This window comes from Manis pentadactyla, chromosome 7 (genome assembly GCF_030020395.1).
Source record: "Manis pentadactyla isolate mManPen7 chromosome 7, mManPen7.hap1, whole genome shotgun sequence".
In the NCBI taxonomy this organism is placed as follows: Eukaryota; Metazoa; Chordata; class Mammalia; order Pholidota; family Manidae; genus Manis; species Manis pentadactyla.
The window spans coordinates 146,884,175-146,897,507 of NC_080025.1; the positions used below are offsets into that span (position 1 = coordinate 146,884,175).

At 49.0% G+C, this 13,333-nt stretch overlaps 1 long non-coding RNA gene across 3 annotated transcripts in view; it reads right to left on the minus strand.

The window, feature by feature from the left end:
• LOC118919507 (uncharacterized) overlaps window positions 1-13,307 on the minus strand; it is a 38,590-nt gene extending 25,283 nt beyond the window's left edge. For all 3 annotated transcript variants that reach the window (XR_005027555.2, XR_008998587.1, XR_005027554.2), the window contains exon 1: window positions 12,867-13,307. This is a non-coding gene — a long non-coding RNA (uncharacterized LOC118919507). The remainder of the gene's footprint in view (window positions 1-12,866) is intronic.
• Between the last annotated feature and the right edge of the window lie 26 nt (window positions 13,308-13,333).

Sequence of the window (13,333 nt, forward strand, 5' to 3'; positions counted from 1 at the left end):
TAAGGAATATTCATTCCAGGGTCAGAAATCAGATGGAATATACGTGATCAAGAACTGCACACATTTGCTGGGCACAGCTGAACCTCCATCTCATCCCCCATCTCTGGCCGAGCCCCCGCCTGCAGGCAGCTAGCAAGGGGGTCTGGAGACGCAGGCAGCCGCAGGGGCCAGACAGGGCTGAGACCGGGCACACGGGCGGGACCCAGTCCAGGGGACTCGGGGAATCATCCTTAGAGAGCCGACCCAGGGCACCGCCCAAAGGAGGCTCAGAATCCCCAGGTGCCCCCTTTGGGCAAATGTTAACGTCAGTGGGCAAAGATAATGAAAACAGAGAAGTCAAGCATTGGGAGACCATGGAAGAGAGACCAATGAACATTAAGAGAAGAAATTCAAAAAGGAAAATGAAACTTAACAAAGGCTGGGCACCAGCCTCGCCCTCCTTCCTTCTCAGCCGTGCTGGCCCAACCCAGTGGGCAACAGGACGGGTGCAGGTACAGTCGGGTGGGGAAGCAAGAACCAGCTGTGTCTGCCTTCATCCACCTGTTGCCCCACATTTACTACTGTAGCTAAATATACATAACCCATGATTTACCTTTCTAGCTACTGTTAAACACACAGCTCTGTGGCCTCCAGCACATTCACACTGCTCTGCAGTGGTCGCCATCACCATCTCCAAAGATGTTCGTCTCTGCAGACTGCCTCTGTGCCCGTTAAGTTCTAACTCCCCACCTACCCTGCCCCTCACAGCCCTGTAACCCACCACTCCACTTTCTGTCCCTGTGACTGTGTCTCCTCTTGGGACACCTCACAGAGTGGCTCCACACAGTCTTAGTCTTGTCGTGGCTGGCTTATCTCACTTAGCATAGTGCCCTTGAGGTCCATCCCTGTTGCTGCAAATGGCACGATTTTGGTATTTCTTTGGCTGCATAATACTCCATTATATACACATATTTCTTTATCCCTGCATCTGTCCGTGGACACGTGGGTTGCTCCCTACCTCTTGGCTTCTGTGAATAATGCTGTGAACGTCGGTGTGCAAACATCTGTTCAAAAGTTTACCTGCCTTTGCTTCCTTCAGGTACATGCCCAGATGTGGCACCTCACGGATCCCTGTCCAAGGTTTCCTCATCACTTCTGCCCTCACGCCCTCTCCCCAAGCCACCACCACACCTGCTTTTCCTCCAGGACCCACGATTGTGAGCTCGATGGCAGCTGGGAACCTCCCCTCTTCCTGCCGCCTCCCCAGGGAATCCCAGCCCCTGCTGCTGTGATGCGACTGGCCCTGCCTCATATCCCAGGAGGTCTCTTACCCTCTCTCTCTACTGCCACCATCGCTTTATCCCTTAGGGTCTCCCCTGTCCACACCCCCCACCCCAAGCCTGGCTACAAAACAGGATGTGGCTTTTCCACATTCCCTCTCTCTTGTGAATCTCAAGCAAGGGTACACAATGAATACCCTTCTTTTGTTTCAAAGATTTTGTGGCCAATAACCACCGGGAAACCGACAAGGGACTGAAAACAGCAAAGAGAAGTTACAGGCACTCCACAGTCCTCCAAGATTCTCAGAGGCGCTGTTCCCAGCCTCTGGCCCTCAGCTGCCTCCTTAGGTGGCTGGTGCGTAGAGCCAGGGATTTCTACCTTCAGTACTGGGAACTGGGCTCTGTGCCCCCAGCCCAGCCCCTGGGCTCAGCCACGTAGACAACACGATGAACTGTGTGATGCCATTTCTCCCTCACAGATCCTGCACTGCAGACGCTCTAGGTCGCAGGGCTCATCCCAGCCAGTCCCAGCCCCCGTCAGCCAGCGCCCGTCGTCTTGCGACCAAGGCGAGAGACAGCACGGCCAGCCACCGCACTCCACATTAGAGCTGCCAGGCCAAGGCCACCTTCGATCCTACAACACGAGCCATCATCACACTGCGGCCTGTCTCCCGGACGGTTAACAGCAGCCCACCCAGATGCCCAGCTGGCGGCTGGTCGTTTTCCAAAGCAAACAATGTCCACTGGGCTCCTGAGCTCATGGCACCAGGCACCCAGGGCTGGGCAAAGTGTCTCTAGAAGAGAAATTCAGTTCTGCTGACACTGTCATATAGGTTACAATGGCACCTCTGCCGGCCAGACTTCCAGCTGCAGGCATTGTCCACATGGGGTGCAGGCACGTGGCCTCAGCACCCCACTGTGTCCTATCTCAGTCCAGCTGCTCAACTGCAGCTCCTCAAGCAGCCCAAAGAGCAGCCTGACTTAAATATTGCTTTATAATCCTTGTAATTCTTATACTTACATAATTATAACAAGATCTTATAATTCTATAAGGAGACAGGGAGTGGCCATGAAAACATTTTCGCCCATGCAGAACCCGTCTATCTCATGTCAAAGGACTTTAAGAAAACTACAGAACTTGAACACATTTATCAGGCACAACCAGAGCTGCTGCAACAGGAGATGAAATAAGCGGTGACTGAGACAGCTCAGCTCTCTGCTGCCACGGCCCGAGGAGCGTGACTTGGGCTGTCGTCCTGAGCTCTGTCTTGTGGAGTGGGGCACTGTCTTGCCCATATGGTGGCAGCTGGCTCACCTTCCTGCCCACGCTCCCTGGTGCACGAATAGACAGATTCCAGGAAAGTGTTTTGTGCTTAGAGATGAGCCAGGAGGTGCCCATGGCACTAGCGTGCACATCCCATCGGCCCAGATGTAGGCCCATGACCACACCTGACTGCAATGGAGCCTGGCAAATGTGGTCTCTAGCTGGTGGCCGTGCATCCAGTCAAATCTCAGGGGGGCTGTTACTAAACTTCCACTTCTTATGCATCTCTTAATACACACAAGGTAGTATGGTGACATGTATACAACTTATAAACGTTAATATACTTTAGGGGTGAACATAAATTGTATGTGTATTGTACAATTTGTAAACATTAATATACTTATTTAGAGGTGCAGGGTGAATACAGTTTAATGAACAGGAACATGAGATCCAAAAAAGATTTGGAGCCCTCACCCCGCAGGACAGAGGCTAAGCTTTTGGCACGGCCCTCCCTCAGGATCGGCCCGCCTGTTCTCTCCCACCTCTCTGGACACACAGCGACATCTCCAGCCATGCTCAGTGTGCTGAGGGCCTCGCACCGTTCCGCCCTCCCCACTCCACAAGACAGAGCTCAGATGTCACATCTTCTGAGCAGCACTGCTGATCATGGCTCTTTGGTTCTCATAACGTTCCATGGACTTCAGTGAGAAGGTCTCTGCCTTGTGCCCTGAAGTGGTGTTTGCACGTGTCTGGGGGCAGAAGGACAGAGCTCCTCCCTTTTGTCCATGCTCTAGTCCCTGGAACCTGTGACCATGTCACCCCACATGGTGTATACATGTGCCCAAGTGATTAAGTCAAGGATCTTGAGACCAGAGATTCCCTGGGTCACCCAGGGGGGTCCTGTGTGAGCACAGAGACCTTGGAAGTGGAAGAGGCACATGACAGAGAGATGTAAGGACAGGAGCAGAGGGGACTGATACCCTGGGGGGAGCCACATGCCCAGGAAGGGAGCTGCGGGCTGGGGGTGGGGGTGGGGGGATTGTCAAGACACAGGATTGGTAGGGAAAGGGATTCTTCCCTGGAGCCTCCAGAGGGAGCTCAGGTGCAGACACCTTGGTTTTCGCACACTGGATCCGCTGCAACTTCCAACCTCCAGAACCAAAGATAATAAACATGTTGTTTCGAGCCCCTAAGTTTGTGACAATTTGCTACCAGCTCCAGGAAACCCCGGTGTTCTTCTTGACCCACACGTGAGCTCCCTCTGTGTCTAGCACAGGGCACACAGCGGACGCTCAGCGAGGGTTTGCAGAATGAAAAGCAATTGGGGGACAGAAGCAGCTTTGGACCCAGACCTGAATTTGAATCCCTCCTCTGACACCTGCTATGCGCGACTGCTTGGAGCAAACGTCTTCAGGACGTGGCTTCTTCACCTGCTAGGTAACCACGGACACCTCTTCCAGCTGTGAAGATTCAGTCACAGAGGCCACGCAGGCAGCCGTGCACACGGGCAGGCCTCTCTCCCGCAGGCCTCAGCGTCTGTCTGTGCCTGTGTCCTGGTGCTGCCTTCACAAAGCACCACATGCTCGGGGCTTAACACAGCAGACAAGAGTCCCCCAGCTCAGAGGGCCAGGAGCCCAAACTCTCAGCGTCAGAGCCATGCTCCTTCTGGGGGCTCTAAGGCACAATCCCCCCTTGCCCCTCAGCCTCGGGGTTCCTGGCTGCCTGTGGCCTCCCTTGGCCTGCAGCTGTCCCACTCACCTATGTGTGCCCCATCGGTGCGCAGCCTTCAGGGGTACCAGTCACTGGAGAGGGCACCAGGGCTGCTGCAGCCTCATCTTGACTAATCAGATATGCAATGACCCTGTTTCCAAGTAAGGTTTATTTTGAGGTCCCAGAAAGGACGTGCATCTGAGGGGAGCCATCCAACCCAGTGCACCCTCTTCGCTACAGCCACCCACCAGTCTCCGAGTCCGTCTTCATTCCTCGGGCACTTGGGACCTGGCACACGGTCCATCTCCACAACCCGGACCAGCTATCAGCCAGAGCAACTTGGTCCTCCTCGAGCCCGACCCATGCAAACCCCGGCCTCTCTATCCCCAGACCTCCACCGCCCTGTGGCTCTGTCCACACCTCTCCAGCCACCAATCCCAGGGCCACTCTGCGGACTTTGTCATCATCTGCAGCTGGTGTCCCTCTGAAGCCATCACTCACAAAATGTCCTGTGTGACTGTCTTCTCCTCCCCATCGCACAGCCAGTAACAGACCCGAAGGTGCTTGTGTTAAGTCAGCTGGCCAAACAAGCCCCTGTGTCAGCAGAGCCAGCCTGCAGAGCGTGCACGGGGCTGCCTGCCCTCTGAGGCTTCCTGCTGGGCACCGCCAGGAGGGCAGCTGCCTCCCCATCGGCCTCCTGTTCTACTGCGAGGATTCCACGACTCCACCAACCCCAAGTCAGCATCCAAAACATCCTCGTCCCCCAACCTTCCTTTGTTCTGCCTGGAAAAGCCCGAGCAGGGTCCCCCACACCACCCCGAGGATGGCACAAAGGAACAGCCACACCCCTGCAGGCCCGGTGGAATTGGCATAAGCCTTAGCCAGGCCTCAACTGCGAAACTTGTGATCAGTGTCCCCCTCACTTTTTGCCTCTCCTTCCAAACAAAATCCATACCACCTGGGCATTGCCCTCGGGCCCACCCACCGCTTCCAGGCCTTTCCACCCAGCGTTACACTAAACCCCTACGTGGCCTCTCATCCTTAATTCCCACCCAGCCTCACAGGCTCTGAGGGAATCACCCACATGTTCCACCTTTTTCAGTCTCTACTGGAATCTTCTACCATCACTTAAATGTGCTCATGTCTCTCCCCTTTTTAAAACAAAGGGACTCCCTACAGATGGCATCCTTCTTCACCTTCCACCCTCACCCCTCCTTGTGCACACTCACGTAGCACTGTCCTCTCACATCACCTTACGTGCAGCAGCCTTGCTTCTCTGCACTGCTCGACTCCATGAGGTTCCCACAGCCTGTCACCATGCCCTGTGGACAGGGGTCATGTGCCCCTGCTCGCCCTCCCTCCTGGCCCACACTCCCCTGGATTTCTGAATTGCACACCTACTTCCCAGCACTTGGCAGCCTCTCTTCCTCTCCACCTCCAGGGGTGCCTAAGGCTCATTGATACCTCAGCCTACTACTAAAAAAACAAAATTTAACCAAGTCAATTTGAAGATCTAATTGGCTTTATTACGTGATTTGGGCAGCAATCCACCCAGCAAGAAGAGATCTGAAGCAATTGTACAAAATGGGAGGTTTTATAGGAAGGAGGTGGGGGTGGGCAAGGAAATTATTAGCAAAAGCAAAGAAAGGACGGTGTCGGGCCAGGTCACCCGCTTAGGGGAAGTGCATTGTCAGCATGAAGTGACCTCATCTTCTGGGGATGAACAGGGCCCACGTGACAGAGTACCTGATTGGTGCTGTCGAGAAAATTCCAGATTGATTGTTAAAAGGTCACATTCCCAGGACAGGTTTGCAATTGTAAGTAAGCCTTGTCTGGGGGGCAAATTCCTCCATTTGGGGCTTGTCTTTTTCTCCACACTGCACTCTGCCTGGTCCATCTCCCAGAGGTTGTGGCGCCACGTGCAATGGCTTCTGCAGCTGCTCCACCTTGGAGGGCTGGTGTCCTGGCTAGTCATGACCCCTCAACTCCCCCTCCCAGGGACGGAGGTAGGAAGGACAGTTTGGCCCCACCAGACCTTACAGAAGCAGCTCTGAATTCTTCTATTTCACTGATGCGCCTGCTGTCGGCTGTGGAGTCCGGCTGCCCCGAAGCTGCACTGAGGGGCTGAGCCCCAGAACCAAGAGAGCAGAGGAGTTAAAGACTGTGGGGCATTGACCAGACAGGAGCTGGAGACAGAGAGCTAACAGGCAAATTTTTTTCTTTTTCCCAAAGAACTGTTCTTGTAAGGCCTGGTGGCCCTCCACATCCTGCACGGAAGACACACTGATGGCCAGGCGACTGGGCGTTCCCCTGCACAGCGGCACTGGCTCGGTGAGGCCCCACCCACAGCTCGCTTTCCTTCTTCACCGGCTCACCTCTTTCCCCCTCTTGTTGGGCTGACACTCAGCAATAAAGCCTTAGCAAGCGAGCTAAGACTCCCCAGCACACGGGAATACCACCCTGCTGTCAACAGGATGATGTGACACCTCGTACCCACTGGGATAAAAGACTCCAGGAGTCAAGTAATAACAGGGATGGACAAGGGCGTTGAGAAATCAGAACCCTCGTGCCCTGCTGGTGGGGTTTTAAAATAGTGCAGCTGCTCTGGGAAACGGCCCAGCAGGGCTGCGGATGATCAAAGAGAGTTACCCAGGCCCGGCTGCACTGTTAGCAGCCCCAACCAAGAGCAGGAGAAACACAAGTCTCCGCAGAACTTCCACATAAGCATCTACAGAAGCACCATTCATCACAGCCACAGACAGAAGACAACACAGTGGTCCCATCAACTGGCCAAGGAATAAACAAAACCCAGTATTTCCATATAATGGGACACAGTTCAGCCCTAAAGGAATGAAATATTGATACAAGATACAATGTGGATGAACCTGAAAATACTATGCTAACTGAAAGAAACCACTCACAAAAGACCATGTATTGTCTAATTCCATTCACATGAAACTCCCTAACAGCAAGACCTAAAGAAAGAAAGCAGATCAGTGGCTGGAGACAGGAGGATGGTGGGGATGGGCAATGATAATGGGTAAAGCATGTGGGAGTTTCTTTCTGGGGTGATAAAAATGTTCTAAAATGAGACTGCTGATGGATGGATGCACAGCTCTGTGAATGCATTAAAAGCCAATGAATTGTACACTTTACATGGGTGAATTGCTCAGTATGTGAAGTTTATCTTAATAAAGCCATTAAAAATGATGACATAAGGAGGCTCACTCTCCCCACTTTTATTCAACATAGTACTGGAGGTTCTAGCCATGGCAATCAGACAACACAAAGAAATAAAAGGCATCCAGACTGGCAAGGAAGAAGTTACACTGTCCCTGTTTGCAGATGACATGATATTGTACATAAAAACCCTAAAGAATCCACTCCAAAACTACTAGACCTAATATATGAATTCAGCAAAGTTGCAGGACACAAAATTAACACACAGAAATCTGTTGCTTTCCTATTCTCTAACAATGAACTAGCAGAAAGAGAAATCAGGAAAACAATTCCATTCACAATTGCATCAAAAAGAATAAAATACCTAGGAATAAACCTAACCAAGAAAGTGAAAGACCTATACTCTGAAAAATACAAGACACTCATGAGAGAAATTAAAGAAGGTATCAATAAGTGGAAACACATCCCATGCTCATGGATACAAAGAATGAATATAGTCAAAATGGCCATGCTGCCTAAAGCAATCTATAGATTCAATGCAATCCCCATCAAAATACCAACAGCATTCTTCAATGAACTGGAGCAAATAGTTCTAAAATTCATATGGAACCACAAAAGACCCCAAATAGCCAAAGCAATCCTGAGAAGGAAGAATAAAGCTGGGGGGATTATGCTCCCCAACTTCAAGCTCTACTACAAAGCCACAGTAATCAAGACAATTTGGTACTGGCACAAGACCAGACCCACAGACCAATGGAACAGACTAGAGAGCCCAGATATAAACCCAAGCATATATGGTCAATTAATATACGATAAAGGAGCCATGGACATACAATGGGGAAATGACAGCCTCTTCAGCAACTGGTGTTGGCAAAACTAGACAGCTACACGTAAGAGAATGAAACTGGATTATTGTCTAACCCTATACACAAAAGTAAATTCAAAATAGACCAAAGACCTGAATGTAAATCATGAAACAATAAAACTCTTAAAAGAAAACATAGGCAAAAATCTCTGGAATATAAACATGAGCAACTTTTTCCTGAACGCATCTCCTTGGGCAAGGGAAACAAAATAAAAAGTGAACAAATGGGACTACATCAAGCTAAAAAACTTATGTACAGCAAAAGACAGCATCAGCAGAACAAAAGGGCATCCTACAGTATGGGAGAATATATTTGTAAATGATATATCCGACAAGGGATTAACATCCAAAATATATAAAGAACTCACACGCCTCAACACCCAAAAAGCAAATAACCCCATTAAAAAATGGGCAGAGGATATGAACAGACAATTCTCCAAAGAAGAAATTCAGATGGCCAATAGGCACATGAAAAGATGCTCCACATCGCTAATTATCAGGGAAACGCAAATAAAAACCACAATGAGATATCACCTCACACCAGTAAGGATGGCCAACATAGAAAAGACAAGGAACAACAAATGCTGGCGAGGATGCAGAGAAAGGGGAACCCTCCTACACTGCTGGTGGGAATGTAAACTAGTTCAACCACTGTGGAAAGCAATATGGAGGTTTCTCAAATAACTAAAAACAGAAATACCATTTGACCCAGGAATTCTGCTTGTGGGAATCGACCCAAAGAAAACAACTTCTCAGATTCTATGCACCCCTACGTTTATCGCAGCACTATTTATAATAGCCAAGATAGGGAAGCAACCTAAGTGTCCATCAGTAGATGAATGGGTAAAGAAGATGTGGTACATATACACAATGGAATACTATTCAGCCATAAGAAACAAATCCTACCATTTGCAACAACATGGATGGAGCTGGAGGATATTATGCTCAGTGAAATAAGTCAGGCGGAGAAAGACAAATACCAAATGATTTCTCTCATTTGTGGAGTATAACAACGAAGCAAAACTGAAGGAATAGAATAGCAGCAGACTCACAGACTCCAAGAAAGGACTAGTGGTTACCAAAGAGGAGGGGTGGGAGAGGGCAGGTGGGGAGGGAGAGAGAAGGGGATTTTGGGGTATCATTATTGGTGCACATGGTATGTGTGGGGTCATGGGGAAGACAGTGTAGCTCAAAGAAGACAAATAGGAACTCTGTGGCATCTGACTACACTGATTGTTAGTGACTGCAATGGGATATGGGGAGGGGACTCGATAATAAGGGTGAATGTAAATAACCACATTGTTTTGTTTGTGAAACCTTCATAAGAGCATATATCAATGATATCTTAATTTTTAAAAATGATGACAATCTATACTGATTGACTCTGAAAGATACTCTTGACCTCTGAAGAACTGGTTCATTCTATTGACAGCAGGATGTGAAGTCTGATCCTATTTATGTTTTTTTTAAAAAAACATGCATTTATGCATAGGAAAAATATCTGAAAAATACCTCAAAATGCTGCAGTGAGCAGCCTCAGAGACTCCAAGAATGAATTAGTGGTTACCAAAGGGGTGGGGTTTGGGAGGGTGGTGGGGGGAGGGAGAAGGGGATTGAGGGGTATTATGTTTAGGACACATGGTGTGGGGATCACGGGGAGAACAGTGTAGCCCAGAGAAGGGACATAGTGGATCTGTGGCATCTTGCTGCACTGATGGACAGTGACTGCATTGGGGTATGGGGGGGACTTGATAATATAGGTAAATGTAGTAACCACATTATTTTTTCATGTGAAACCTTCATAAGAGTGTATATCAATCATACCTTAATAAAAAAATGCTGCAGTGAGTATCTCTTTGTGGTGGAATGATGGATGCTTTTAAAAATATTTTTCCATATTTTCTGAATGTTTTACAATGAGCACATGATGTTTTGCTATTAAAAATAATATACCTAGTCACATATCCCATTTTAAAAATTATTATAAATGGTTATTAATGTTATAATAAGAACATAGCAGGAATACGGACTAGGGGAGTAGATGGCTCACGGCATGACATCTCAAAGTTTTTAGACCATCAGCCATGATCCTTGTGTCCAAAAAAGCTACAGAAGCCTTGCGTCTGCAGGGATTTGGGGAGTAAATACCATACGAAGGTGCATAAGAAATAGCAGACTTCCTTGCATCATAGCAGGCGATGACGAATATAAAGTGGTGCAATTAAGAACTAAATTGTACCTCATGTACATTTCCCTGAATACTTAATGCAGAGTAACTTCCTGGGGCTGCACAGACTAGATCCCATGATATTCAACACTTACTAGAGAAATTACACCAGTAACAGCTTCCCCAGGGATAAGGGAGTTTCAGTTTCTCAAAATATTTGAATATGGTTTCAGACATCAAGGCTGCAGTTTCCAAGACGGTAAATTCAGATTCTTCCATCTTCATTCTCCAGACTGACTTTATTCATGGGACCAGACTCCAAAGACATTTAGGCAAACCATATACCCTGGGGCTGCAGTGACAAACTCTACCTAAGACTGAGACCATACTGATAACCGTCCGTGGGGACCCAAGGAACTCAGCCCACATGAGTTCCTCCCACTTTCCCATATGCCCAAAGGTCCCCTCTGGTGCTCCAGGAGGCCCCCTGGTTCACAAAGTTCCAGTAGAAAAACAAGAAGACATGGAAAGTCAGAGGCACTGGGCTGTATTATAGTATCAGATGAGGAGAGAAAAAATGGTAACCAAGTGAACAGACCTTACACCAATTAGTGAACGGAACTGCTAGCCCCTTTCCACACGGGAGACAAACAACACAGAAACCCACAAAATATTTTATACAGCATGTACTTGTCCATGAAGCGATGTGACAACAGAAAGACATCGGCCAATATGCACAGCCAAGCAGCAGAGAGGAAGAAAGATCAGGAAAACCAAATATACCTGCAGTCACGAGGACACACTGATTTCTGTGCCATGAGGACTCCACATACACAGCAGCTCTAGGTAAGCAAAAAACTGTGACCTCTGCTTATTGGACCTCATGTACCTGAAAAACAGTTTTTGAAAGCTGATATGCTAAAAAGAAGCTTCCTGCCTTTGCTGATGTTTCCTAACTAAATCCATGACATGCCTACACTTCAGGGTCAAGACTGTGATGTAGATGCGTCTCCATGATAGCTTGATTTCCATCAGTGCTTCTCAACCTGAGTATGTGAGACTTGAGGCTGACGGCGGCATAGGGGACAGTACAGGCTTCTGATGGTTGGGAAAGGGCTGACTCTCAATTATACGACATCCCACTGTAGAAGTGCAGTCATTTATCCAACTATTTGCCTATCGGTGGATAGTTGGACAGTTGGACAGCTTTTGTTTTTGTTTTGCTTTTGTTATTACAAAGTTCCCATGTTACTGTGATGGTGTATCTTCATACACACATACGGTGGAGGGGGGGTAATGGCCAAGACCCAGGTTATAGTATTTCTTGGAGTCTAACTGCTTTGAACCTTTGGGGACAAATTATATAGGGATGACCAGGGCTTAGAGAGGAATAGAGAGTGAGGTCTGATGCATCCGTTCACTCCCACTTCAGGTCACGCTAAATGAATGAATACTGGTCACATTATTAGCAAATGCTACTTCTTGATTGAGCACAAGGGTTCAAGAACAATTTTCAGTTGTAATCCAGGGTGACACTTTTTACTTATGCTCTCAGAGAAATAGAAAAGATTAAGTCAAATTGATGCCAGGCTGTCCACAGCATAACTGGGCTGTCTGGCCCGTCAGTTAGAGGTGGCAGAAAAGAGAAACCAGTACTGACCCTGGGCAACAGTACCAAGCTAATGAATGGCAATGCCCTTACAGAGAGCTTCTCAAAACTTTCCTAATGCAACATTCCTTAAAGCCAAGGGGTGTGAACACAGCCACTGCAAGCACTTTTCCTTGAAATCTCTGGTCCTATCATTTAAAATTCATGTGAATCCCCCTCCCCTCAAAATAAGTTTTGAGAAATATCAATACCTCAGGAAAATGTTTTCTTTTAAATGTTCTGGCATATAGCCACAAACCTGGATGTTGAAGACTCCACGGGGCGGTCTTCCAAATGCCTAAGCCTGTAAGAGGATTTGCTATTTAGGGCACAAATTTCCTCTTTCAATCTATGCTCATCCACAGGTAGTTATAAAAGACCACTGACTCTCACTGTTGTTGCTGAAGAACACCGTGAATACTATGATCTTGCTCAAAAAGATGTGGGTTTTTAACTAGCATGGGGCCTGCCCTCATACTTAGATGGTGTGACACAGGGTGGCAAACAGGATATAAATACATCATTACACATCAACAAAAAAATCTGTTTCGTAGAAAGAGTTTAAGAGTTCGTATTTTTCTTGAACGATTTTGATGGTTTGCTTTTTCCAAATGTCAGGAAGACAATTAGAAACTGGGAGCAATGTCTGAGTGAAATTTTTTTCATTTACGTTTCGTGAAGGGCTTTCTATCAGGAAGTTTCTGAACCGCCCTGGCAGCTGGGGAACATGAATGCACTTCGCTCACACACACACTTGCACACGGAACTCGTACCTTGGCGCCCTCCCTCACTGTGTGCCCGGCGCCTTCGGGTCCCTGCAAGCATCAGCGCATTTCACAGGGGCAGGCGTGGCGCCCATCAAGAGCCCTAGGACGCGGGACACGAAACAGGGTCGCGGCATCACCCGGTGGCACCGCAGGTGCGGAGTGACCACCTACTGGCGACCAGGCGGAGGGGACCCGGTTGGAAGGGGAAGCGTATCCGTGGGCCGCGGCTGGGGGAGGATTTAGGCCAGCTGTTCAACCTCGGAACACCGAGGGGAGGGCGACTGCTGCGGGCTACGCGCTCTGGACATCGCTTTCCCGCCCTCGCGTCGGGTCTGCGCGCCGCCTCCCTCGGCGGACAGCCCGGAGCTGCACCCAGGATGGGGGAGGCGCCGCTCTCGGCCGGCCCGGCCCTCCCTGCAGGCCCCCCAACCAGGCCCGTCCGTCCGTACCCACAGACCCGCCTGCCCGGTCCA